The 12,331-nt window shown below is 38.0% G+C and overlaps 1 non-coding gene across 1 annotated transcript; it reads right to left on the reverse strand.

Moving 5' to 3' along the window:
• Nucleotides 1–829: 829 nt before the first annotated feature.
• On the reverse strand, nucleotides 830–902 carry Trnak-uuu (transfer RNA lysine (anticodon UUU)). The gene has a single exon. It is a non-coding gene; the product is annotated as a tRNA-Lys (tRNA).
• Nucleotides 903–12,331: the final 11,429 nt, after the last annotated feature.

A 12,331-nucleotide genomic window follows, 5' to 3' on the forward strand; every position in this document is an offset into this window, starting at 1 on the left:
CACATTCACCTATTGTATGGATCACAGGGCCCCCAATGGAGGAGCTGGAGGAAGTACCCAGGGAGCTGGGGGGGGGGGATCTGCAACCCTATATGTGGAACAACAATATGAACTAACCAGTACCCCCCGGAGCTCGTGTTTCTAGCTGCATATGTATCAGAAGATGGCCTACTAGGCCATCAGTGGAAAGAGAGGCCCATTGGTAGTGCAGACTTTATATGCCTCAATATAGTGGAACGCCAGGGCCAAGAGGTGGGAGGGGGTGGGTGGGGTAGTGGGTGTGGGAGGGTTTGGGGTACTTTTGGGATAGCATTGGAAATGTAAATGAAATAAATACCCAATAATAATCAAAAGAAAAAAAAAGAAATACTTTGGGAGTAGGAACCATTGCAGGCTACCTCAAGTCTGGACCAGGAAGTGCCAACTACCATGAAAGTTTCAAGAGTAAGATTAAGGTGGAAGTCTAAAAAAAAGTGCCAAGTAACCAGTGAAAAAATTGACATCTATAGGTAAATAAAAATTTCATGTACATTGGTGTTTTGCCTGCATGTGTGTCTGTGTGAAGGTGACCAGAGCATCTGGAACTGGAGTTACAGACAGTTGTGAGCTGCCACATGTGTGCTGGGAATCAAACCCGGGCTCTCTGGAAGAGCAGTCAGTACACTTAACCCCTGAGCCATCTCTCCAACCACCTAAAATTCACAAGTACCTTAAGGATATGTAGGATAGCCTTAAGTCTATGAAAAACACACCTAGCAGTATTGTTACCAATTGTTTCCTAAGAATTAGGCAATTACTTAAGTATGAAACATTGTGCAAAATTTGCAGCCGCCCGAACAGGGACTTGAACCCTGGACCCTCAGATTAAAAGTCTGATGCTCTACTGACTGAGCTATCCGGGCACTCTAGTGGAAAGAGAGGCCCATTGGTCGTGCAAACTTTATATGAGTCAGTACAGGGGAACGACAGGGCCAAGAAGTGGAAGCGTGTGGTTGGGGGAGTGGGTGAGGGAGCGTGTGGGGGGACTTTTGGGATAGCATTGGAAATGTAAATGAAATAAATACCCAATAAAAAATGAAAAAAAAAGGAATAACTTACACACCTAGTAAATCAAATTAAAATTAATTAAAAAATAAATTTCAAGGGCAAGTGAAATTGGTTGCAATTTGAATGGTGTCCCCGTAGTTTCCTTTTAAGAAATGCATCAGCCACAGAATGTCTGAAGGAGCATCTTCAGTCATCATTACCATCTGTGGTTTTCATAGAGAACATATGTTATAGCATGACATCTTTATGTACTTTGAGTGATTATACTAAATTTACTCAAGCTTTCAGCAAGACACTATGTTGTTTTTTTTCTCCCATTGACCACTACCTTAGACTAGAAAAAAAATCCCATTTTCCTTTATCTTTTTACTCTGTGAGTTGTAAGAATTGATCCGTCAGCATTATTTATCCCAAATTATAAAGTGAATTACTCACACTGGCATTTCAATTCATTTTTTTTTCATAGCTGCTTTTTAAGTAGAAAACAATAGTTAAGATATAACCCAGGCTGGCCTCAAACACATGATCCTCCTGCCCCTGCCTTCTTCAGCAAATCCTACCAGTGTGTGCTAGCATTATAATTTACTTAATATGCTATCCCAAACTCAGACACTTCAAAATAGGTAATATTTGTTAATGATTTATTATCTATAGGTGATTTTTCAAATAATTTGTTTAGTATCACATGTTAGCTTATTTAAGGTTATCTGTAGATTTTTGTAACATAATTTATTAAAATATTATGATTTTTAAAGAATAAGAAGTGACAAACAAATCTTAGAATGTGTAGTGTGGAACAACAGATTATTTGCCTTCTTTTGGTGTAAGTTTAAACTGATATCACGCATAGATGAACAGAGACTGATGCATGATGCAAAGAATCTTTGGGGCACTTTGGTTTGTGAGACAAATGAATCTAATTATTGCTGAATGAATTGTTGAGATACTGCCCATCATATGGCTGAGAGAATTGATAACATAGAAAAATAACTCCAATTTCTCTAATGACTGCGTGACAGGGAAGCTTTTGTTTATCTGGAAAGGAATCTTTTTTTTTAATTTTTAATATTTTTATTACATATTTTCCTCAATTACATTTCCAATGCTATCCCAAAAGTCCCCCATCCCCCCACTTCCCTACCCACCCATTCCCATTCTTTTGGCCCTGGCATTCCCCTATATTGGGGCATATAAAGTTTGCAAGTCCAATGGGCCTCTCTTTCCAGTGATGGCCGACTAGGCCATCTTTCGATACATATGCAGCTAGAGACAAGAGCTCCGGGGTTCTGGTTAGTACATCATGTTGTTCCAATAATAGGGTTGCAGATCCCTTTAGCTCCTTGGGTACTTTCTCTAGCTTCTCCATTGGGAGCCCTGTGATACATCCAATAGCTGACTGTGAACATCCACTCCTGTGTTTGCTAGGCCCCGGAATCGTCTCACAAGAGACAGCTATATTTGGGTCCTTTCAGCAAAATCTTGCTAGTGTATGCAATGGTGTCAGCGTTTAGAAGCTGATTATGGGATGGATCCCTGGATACGGCAGTCTCTAAATGGTCCATCCTTTCATCACAGCTACGAACTTTGTCTCTGTAACTCCTTCCCTGGGTGTTTTGTTCCCAATTCTAAGAAGGGGCACAGTGTCCACACTTTGGTCTTCATTCTTCTTGAGTTTCATGCGTTTAGCAAATTGTATCTTATATCTTGGGTATCCTAAGTTTTGGGCTAATATCCACTTATCAGTGAATACATATTGTGTGAGTTCTTTTGTGATTGTGTTACTTCACTCAAGATGATGCCCTCCAGGTCCATCCATTTGGCTAGGAATTTCATAAATTCATTCTTTTTAATAGCTGAGTAGTACTCCATTGTGTGGAAAGGAATCTTAACAGGCTATGGACACAGTTCTTAGGATAATGAGAAATCATTGCTAAGTAACCTCTGACTTAGACACAGTTACCTGCCACAGAAATGATTCTGTCTTTCCAGTGACCCATCTTGGCCTCCTATAACTGTCTATTCTATTTCCTCTTTCTGTGGCAATTTCTCCCCAGCCCCTGCCAGTCCCTTACTCTATACCTAACATCTGTTCTGTTCTTATATGGATTGTAGCCAGTTTATCAAAGACTCAACAGCTAACATATCCCTAAGAAAATGCATATTTGCCTTTTTGGGTCTGAGTTACCTCTCTCAGAATGATTTTCTTCTTGTTCCATTCATATACCTGTGATTTTCATGATTTTATTTTTGAAAGTTAAGTAATATACCATTATGTAAATCTATGATATTTTCTTTATCCATTCATTCATTGATTGGCATCTAGACTTTTCCAATTTCTGATACTATGGATAGAGGAGAAATAAACATGTTTGAATAAGTGTTTCTATAGAAGCATATAGAGTCCATTGGATGTATGTCCAAGAATGCTATTGCTGGATATTGAGGTAGATACATTCTGAGCTTCCTGAGTAACAGTCATGCTAATTTCAACAGTAGGTATAAAAGTTTGCACTCCCACCAGCAATGACTGAATGTTTTATATACTGGGTCATATACTGGGTCCTCATCAGCTGTCATTTGTTTTATGAATCTTAGCCATTCTGGCAGGTGTAAGATGAAATTCAAAGCAGCTTTAGTTTGCTTTACCCTGTACGCTAAGGATATTGAGCATTTCATTAAGTGTTTTTCAGCCATTTGCATCTCATCTTTGAGAACTATCTGTTTAGATCTATCCCTCATTTTTAATTAGGTCATTTGTTTTCTTGATGTCCATTTTTTTAGTTAGTTATATACTTTGGATATTAGCCATCTGTTGGATGTGTAGGGGGTTAAATTTCTTCTCATTCTGTAGCTCACTGTTTTGTCTGAATCACAGTATCTTTTGCTCTACAGACGCTTTTCTTTTCTTATCTTTTTTCTTTTTAGATATTTTCTTTATTTACATTTCAAATGCTATTCCCTTTCCTGGTTTCCCCTCAGAAAACCCCATTCCCTATCCCCTTCCTCTGCTCACCAACCCACCCACTCCCTTTTCCTGGCCCTGGCATTCCACTACACTGAGGCAGAGAGCCGTCACAGGACCAAGGGCCTCTCCTCCCACTGACAAGTGGCTAGGCCATCCTCTGCTATATGTATGCAGCTGGAGCCATGAGTCCCACAATGTGTACTCTTTGGTTGGTGGTTTAGTCTCTAGGAGCTCTGGGGGTATTGGTTAGTTCCTACTATGGAGCTGCAAACCCCTCCAGCTCCTTAGGTCCTAGCTCCTTCATTGGGGGACCCTGGCCTCCATCCAATGGATGGCTGTGAGCATCCACTTCTACAGAAGCTTTTCAATTTCATGAGGTTCTATTTGTTTTTTAATTGATTGGGGATGGTGTTGCATTTGTAGCTTGCTTTTCGCTGGGTGACCATTTTTATCATATTAATCCTACCAATCCATGATCATAAGAGATCTTTTCATTATCCAATCTTTTTCAATTTCTTTCTTTAATGTGTTTAATGTTTTATTATACGTCTTTTATTTGCTTTGTTAGCCTTACCCCCACATATTATTTTTGAGGCTACAATGAAAGGCATAGTTTTCCTGATTTCTTTCTCAATCCATTTGTCATTTGTATATTGGGGGAATATTGATATGTTTAATTTTGTATCCTTCTATTTTGCTGAAATTGTTGATCAGGTGTAAAAGTTTTCCTGTAGTAGTAGTGAGTTCATCTGCTCTGAACTCCCTGGCAGGAGTGCATGCTTCCTCTACACCCTCCCAAAATGTTTGATTTCCCAAAGGACAACAGTTTCATGGTCAAGTTTTTGTGCCATTTGTGTATAGTAACATATCATCTGCAAATAAGATACTTTGTGGCAATGAGCTTTTCAAAGTTGTCACAGTGTGTAAGAATTTCTAAGCAAGACTGTAATTATTTGATGTTCTTAGAGGTTCTGGTGGATCCTATAAAATTTAAAGACAGCGTTGGAATGTAGATGAGATTATGTATATGTTGCAACATTGCAAGAAATGGTAGATGACCTAGAAGGGAATATATGTATTGTATTTCCTTGTGCTTTCTAATACGTTGAATTCATTCTAATGTTTGGAAAAGATCATTGATAACTTGTGATGCATGCTTTTAATTGACAGTATTATTAAATATTTCCCTGAAATTCTTTAAATTTTTCTCATATATTCTATTCAGGTTCTCTATATTTTTCTGCTTAAAAGAATAAAACATACATAATAATACTAATCCAATTCAGTGAAATATAAAATAAACTGAAATAAGTCATGCACTTCAAAAAGGATTTCCTTTCAAAGTTTATAGGAAGTTCTCTAAACTTCAAAGTGTGTTGCTTGTGAGAGTAAGAAGAGAAAGAGAATTAGGAAATTTACAGAATGAGTGGAAAGTTGGTATATTGATGGATACCAATCCTGAGGAGTAGACATGATGGAGTGTCCGAACAGGACCCTCAGTGGTTTGACACAGTGGTGTCTACTCTTAGAATGCTCACAGTCTAACTTCTTAAGTTCAGGTGTAACACCAAGGAAGAGAGTCAATTGATTATATTTGCAAATTTAACAGTTTTCTTGTATACATGAATTGTGAAGTGATATTCAGAGTTAGTTAAAATAACAAACTCTACTTACTGTGTTCACAAAGAAAGCAGAGGGCTGTCCTTTCCATATGTTCAGGCAGAATCCTCCGGGAAGCTTGTGAAATAGACAGTATGTTCCACAATTCCAGAAAGACTTTAGCTCTGACACATTACTCTGCTGAAAGCCGTGTAGTGGACATGAATCCAACACTAGGTGTGTATTCAGGCAGCACGTGGATCAAAGCTCATGTTCACTTTGCCACATGACTTCTACTTGTTAGCACAGATGAACAGATAAGTGATTATTTTATAGCATTTCATGACTGATATGTTACTTGAGGAGCTCATCAGATAGACCATTCTCCTTTTATCTTCTTAATTCACTTTTACTCAGATTTCTGGCCAACCGTTTTCTCAACGATGGTGAGTGTAAATAAAAGTGTCACTTTCATTCTCTCAGATGAAGAGTTGAGATGAAAGCTGTACCCAAGCTTCATGAATACATGGCTTGGGCTGAGTCCAGAGCACTTCTATCTAACAATCCCTAGGCCTAGACTTGGAGGCATCTATCTTCCATACAATCCAATCTTCTGCAAACTTGGAACTTGAAGGCTTCAGTTTCTAGCCTCTATCTGATAACCTAGGCCTAGAATGTTTCAGCCTCTAAGACTTAGTGCTGAATAAACTCATCTTTTCTAGCTCTGCGTGAGCTCTGGCTGGCTGGTTCAACTCAACTGTTCTGTCTTGAACTCTTCTCCAAGCTGACTAGGGCTTCTCTTAGCTTCTGACTGAATTGTTCTGCTTGGAAAGACTGCCTCTGAACTGCTTCAAATTGAATCGAACAACACTGAATTGAACTCCCTATTCCTCACTGCTCTTTAGATGGCCCCTCTTTTCTGCCTGTTCTTCTGAGAGTTGGTCACATCCAAAATCTGACTCATTCTGTCAAATCTTTCTCTGATTCATCACTTTGCCTTTCAATTAGAAGTCACTATTTGGGATTAAAAGTGTATACTAAAGACATGTTTGTATTCCAGTCAGAGGGATCAAAGGTATGTATTCTACCCAGAGGGATTAAAGGTTTGTGGTATGTCTGCGTTTCAGCTGGATCATATCTTTGGATGAAATCCCTTGCCAGAGAAGCCATGTTGCTGGATTACAATTCCTCTATAGATGAGAAATTTAATTTCTTATTTACTGACTGTATTATATAGCCCTGAACAGGTGAGTTCATAGCTGCTGTATGTAAGGCTATATTATACATGTGTACATAGAACTGTGCATACAAATGTATTATTTTTGTCTATATAGTTTTAATAAACATTAATATTGATCCTTTCTTGATCCTTTCTCTGTTCCATGTTGTATTGTGAGCTGTTGACATGTAGAGATTTTACTCTCTAGTATATCTTCGTGGTAGAGTTAAGGTTTTGTTTTACTAGAGACACAATTGGGTGAGATTTGAGGGCTCAAAGGGAGATAAAGCTATGTTCCTGCTCCTTTGTTTGCAGCAGACTCATCTGTGAGCTTTGGCAGGAGCAAAGCTTCCTGTGCCCTCTGGATATTCCAGTGTCAGACAATCTGCTTGTTGCAGTAGGCAGACATAAGTGTTAACTCATTTGAAAGCTGACTGTCACCTGAAGATTTGGGGCCATTTTTTTTTTTTTTTTTACCTTCAATCCTGTTACCATTACATGAATTTTATAAATAGTTAATTTCTTGCATCAGGATTCGATCTTGATTGAAATACTAGGCATGTCTTCTGTTTCCTGAGAAACATGGGAGGACTCGCTTTACATGCATAATCAATTCAATACTTTATAAAATGTCTCTTCATAGAGAGACATAACTCTCAAAGTAAATCTCCATTTTATTCATCAGGATGACATTTCAAGACAGAACTCAGCAAATACTTATCTTACTTCTAACTCTCTGCCTGCCACCTCTTTGATTCGGTGGCATACCTGTTTCTGTTAGAGTTTTCCCAAGAGTTTATAGTAACCTGTCTACCTGACTCCTACATTTGCCTTCTCCTAACTGGCTCTTATTTTCCCAATGTGCATGGATACAGTGGCCTTTAGATTCAGCCATAACTCCCTTTCTTTATGTAGTGCTCCTCAGTTTACATCATGCAGAGTGATCTCATCTACCTTTGAATGCTGCCCATTCATGTTATCCTTTGACATCTCTTTAAGTGGTTTGTTGTCGCTTCTTCCTATGGGTGACTTAAAACTAAATTAATTGTGAGTGTTATGATGGGTAAAGATACCACGAATCTTAGTACTTCTCATTCCTCTGACACAAATCGCTGAGTGTGAGTTGCCACACCACAAAATAGCTCCTGAGATTTCCTATGACACCCCTGAGAGATGTTATTCTAAGTTCATGGGGTAGAATGCCAATTATATGTTTTGATATGTGGAGAAACTAGGAGATCCTTTCCTTTACGTCTACTTTTAAATTCACTCACTTTTCCTTAACTAAATGTTTTTTTTCAACTCTCACGTATGTTGAATTTTAAATGTGCCAGCATTTTCAGACTTTTCATGATCTCCTTTAAGGTTTTGTTTATATATCCTAAAGAAATCTTTTTCTACTCTCATACAATATACCCTGACTGTAGTTTTCCATTCTCCACTCCTGCTCCCCTTCCCCCATCCCCTCTCCCTTAGATCCGCTCTTCCTCTGTTTCCCTTCAGAAAAGAGCAAGCCTGACAGACATATCAAATGAACACAGCATAACAGGAATACAATAAGCCTAGGCACAAGCGTTCATATCAGTGCCAACCCAGTAGGTGGAGAAGGGTCCCAAGAGCAGGTAAAAGAGTCAAAGACATACCTACTCCCACTTTTAGCATCCAACAAAACCACCACGCTAACAACCATAACATGTATGCAGAGGTCCTGGTGCAGATTCAGGCAGACTCCGTGACTGCTGATTCAGTCTTGGTGAGCTCCTATAAGCCTTGCTTAGTTGAGCTAATGGGTCATGTACTCTTGGGGTCCTTGACCCCCTTGGCTCCTATAATTGGCACGTCTTAAGAAATCTTTACTGAGACAAAAGGATGGACCATCTAGAGACTGCCATATCCAGGGATCCATCCCATAATCAGCCTCCAAACGATGACACCATTGCATACACTAGCAAGAGTTTGCTGAAAGGACCCTGATATAGCTGTCTCTTGTGAGACTAGGCCGGGGCCTAGCAAACACAGAAGTGGATGCTCACAGTCAGCTATTGGATGGATCACAGGGCCCCCAATGGAGGAGCTAGAGAAAGTATCCAAGGAGCTAAAGAGATCTGCAACCCTGTAGGTGCAACAACATTATGAACTAACCAGTACCCCGGAGCTCTTGACTCTAGCTGCATATGTATCAAAAGATGGCCTAGTCAACCATCACTGGAAAGAGAGGCCCATTGGACATGCAAACTTTATATGCCCCAGTACAGGGGAATGCCAGGGCCAAAAAGTGGGAATGGGTGGGTAGGGGAGTTGGGGGGAGGGTATGGGGGACTTTTGGGATAACATTGGAAATGTAATTGAGGAAAATATGTAATAAAAAAATTTAAAAAAAGAAATATTTACATATATAAAACCTGGTATTTACCACTACTAATACATCTAAAAAAATTCTCAAATATATTTATGTTGAAACACTACCTTTTGCATGCATGTATATGCACATTTACATGTGTGTGTATATGTGCAAGGATCTAAATCTAGAGGTCAGAAATTGATACTGAATATCTTATTTAATCCCTCTCCAAGCTCCTTTTTGAGACACGATATCTCATTCAGAATGGAGCTAACCAATTCAGCCATACAGTATGGAGAGGAAATCTGAACAATTCTTCTGTCTCCATTTCCCTAGTATTGGAATTATAGGCTCATGCTGTTGCACCCAAGTTTTAAGTGAATACTATGGATATGAACTTGGGTCCTCATGGTTATGAGGCAAGAGCTTTTCTCACAGAGCTATCCACATAGCTCTTATTTCATTTGCTAGAATTTTCTAGCTATGAATATGCACCTATTTATGAGGCACTATGGTGTTTTCACACATTGTCTTATGTCAGAATAGTCATGTTTATCTCCACAGATGTTCATCGTTTCTTTTTGGTGAAAACATACAGAATCCTTCCCCTTAGTCCTTTTGAAATACTGTGCACATTACTATGGAGGTCCATCTCTCTGTGTAATAGAATAGAACTTTCTGCTATTATCTAACTGTGGCTTGATACCTGTTTACCAACCTTTCCTTGTCCCTCCCTTACCTGTGTACATATCAGCCTCAGGTAACACTTATTTTTATCTTTAGCTTCTTTGAGATCAAATTTATATTTCACATCTGAATGTCTTTTTTATTCCTGTCTAATTTCATTCCACGTAGTGATCTTCAGATCTATTCAAATTGTGGCAATTCAAAAGATTCCACCCTCATTCTGAAAGGCCAGATGATAATTCAGTGTACACTTGACTATTCCTGAGGCTCCAAATGCAGTACAGCTTTATCAAGGCAGCCTCATGTGACCCTGAGGACTGAGCCCCCTGGCTTCAGTGCAAGAATATGATACAGCTGTTCATTTCTTCATTCTTCATTCTGCTCACACTGCTAGCCATTTCCCTCTCCTCTTCTCTCTTCGCTTCAATTTTATCTTCCATTTCTCCTACAACTTAAAAACATATGTGCTGATATTTAATGATAATGTACCACCAGTTAATTTTAAAGACACAGTTTAAAGACCACTTTGTCTTCTGTTCTAAACCTCTCCAATGAGTAGAAGTACTTTCTTCATATTCTATATTGATTAAACTATGTTATTTATACAGTGATGTATATTATAAACTCTCTAACCCATTTTATTGGTCTTAGCATCTGAAATATGAAAGCAACACACAGAATATCATAGCATTTTTTGGCTTTTAAATGATTGCATGGATGTATTATGTATTTTGGTCCCATCTTACATTATTTCTACCAAACTATAATTTATTCTATGGTTTCAAATAAGATGTATTTTTTACATCTTATTAAACTATGTAATACATACTTTCTTTCTAAGATATCATCCATATTACAAATAAAGAAATAAAACCCCTTTAATCCTCCAGCAAAGCAAAGGGGATGGGGTGGCCACTTGCAAACAAGATAGCTTACATTTATTACAAACGGAAGTCAGATGGACGATTTTATCTTGATGAGCCAAAGTAAAGGAAGCTTCCAATGTAAATATTTATGAAAAATTTTAAGTGGAAGAGAGTTGCAGAGTAAGAGGTTGCAAGGTAAATGAATGTCAGCAGTGAAAAATGAATCCACAGTCAGTGTCATTAGAGAAAATACTTAACAATTGATCCCAAATAATGATGGACACTCAGAATGAACATTGAAAATAAACATTGAGCAATGACCTTGTCAGTGGCATACTGATTAGTTATAATTCATGGATCCCTTAAATGCAACAGTGCACTTCAGTATACTTGAGCACAAAGTGATTAGAACCTAGAAGCTTGATGTTACACACACAAGACCAATGAGGACTTGGTCTCTAAAGGAATGGAATCAAAGACTAATGCTAGAAAAAGCAGGTAAATGTACGACATGTCCCTTGAGGAAACGCTGGAGTGTCAGTGATTCCCATTTATATTGAAGCAAAGAGGCTGCTAGTCAATAGAGTCCAAAAGAAAGTTGAAAAAAAAGAACACATAGACATTTGAGAATGATTTCAAACACACATACTTGCACCCCCCATACTTATTGAAACATTAAACGGCTATGAGATTGATATTTTATATATAATATATATATATAATATTGATTATGTTTACATATTGATGTTATTTACAACAGTCATTTTATACCAGTTTCATGAGCTTTTCTTTCCTTTCTCCCCATCCTTCGCTTTCATCTTCATTGGTTGTGTGCTGGAGATTGAACATGATGCCCCGCACGTGCTAGGTAAGTGCTCTACACCTGAGCAGTACACCGGCCTCTTCTCACCTAGAATTCCTACAGTGTCTTATGTTTTATTCTTCCTACTTTTCTCCATATTTTCTTACTCCTTTTAGTCAGCTTTAGAAACATTTTAGAACTAAGTGTGTAGGGAATTCCTTTTACTAGCTAAAAGATATATAAATATGCTTGACAGTCATTAAAAAGATGCCCAATTTGCATTTGAAATATAACCATGTAACAAAATTGAAAATATTACAATACTAAAAAAGGAAAGACAAGAAATGAAGCCAGTAGATATATTTTCAATAGCATAGTATATTTCCAGTTACCACAATTTTTTTGCTGATGTTTGTACTTAAATGTATATTAAAAAGTTTCTTATCCCGAGTAAAGAGCATTACTGAAATTACTGTGTGCCACTCTGAAAGATGAGAGAAACCCATATTCAGTTTCCATAATGAAATCCATATTTGCTTGGTTGTGATCCAAATTGTTTTTGAAAAGTATATATTTAATTGAGGCAGATGAAGTGGTCCAAAATTTAATAAGTATTAAAAAAGAAAGGAAAATTTAAAGAGAAAATTTCCAATTAAAGATGAGTACCTGATGATTGCTCAGGCCCAATAATTAATATTGATTAACATTCTGTTCTTTAGCAGGTCTTTCCAGGACAGAGATGCAAGAGTGTAAACTCAGCATCATACAAAGCAGTTATGCTTGCATCTTTCTCTGATGGGATCAA

This window comes from Mus caroli, unplaced genomic scaffold (assembly GCF_978045245.1).
Source record: "Mus caroli unplaced genomic scaffold, Mus_caroli_1 scaffold_17, whole genome shotgun sequence".
In the NCBI taxonomy this organism is placed as follows: domain Eukaryota; kingdom Metazoa; phylum Chordata; class Mammalia; order Rodentia; family Muridae; genus Mus; species Mus caroli.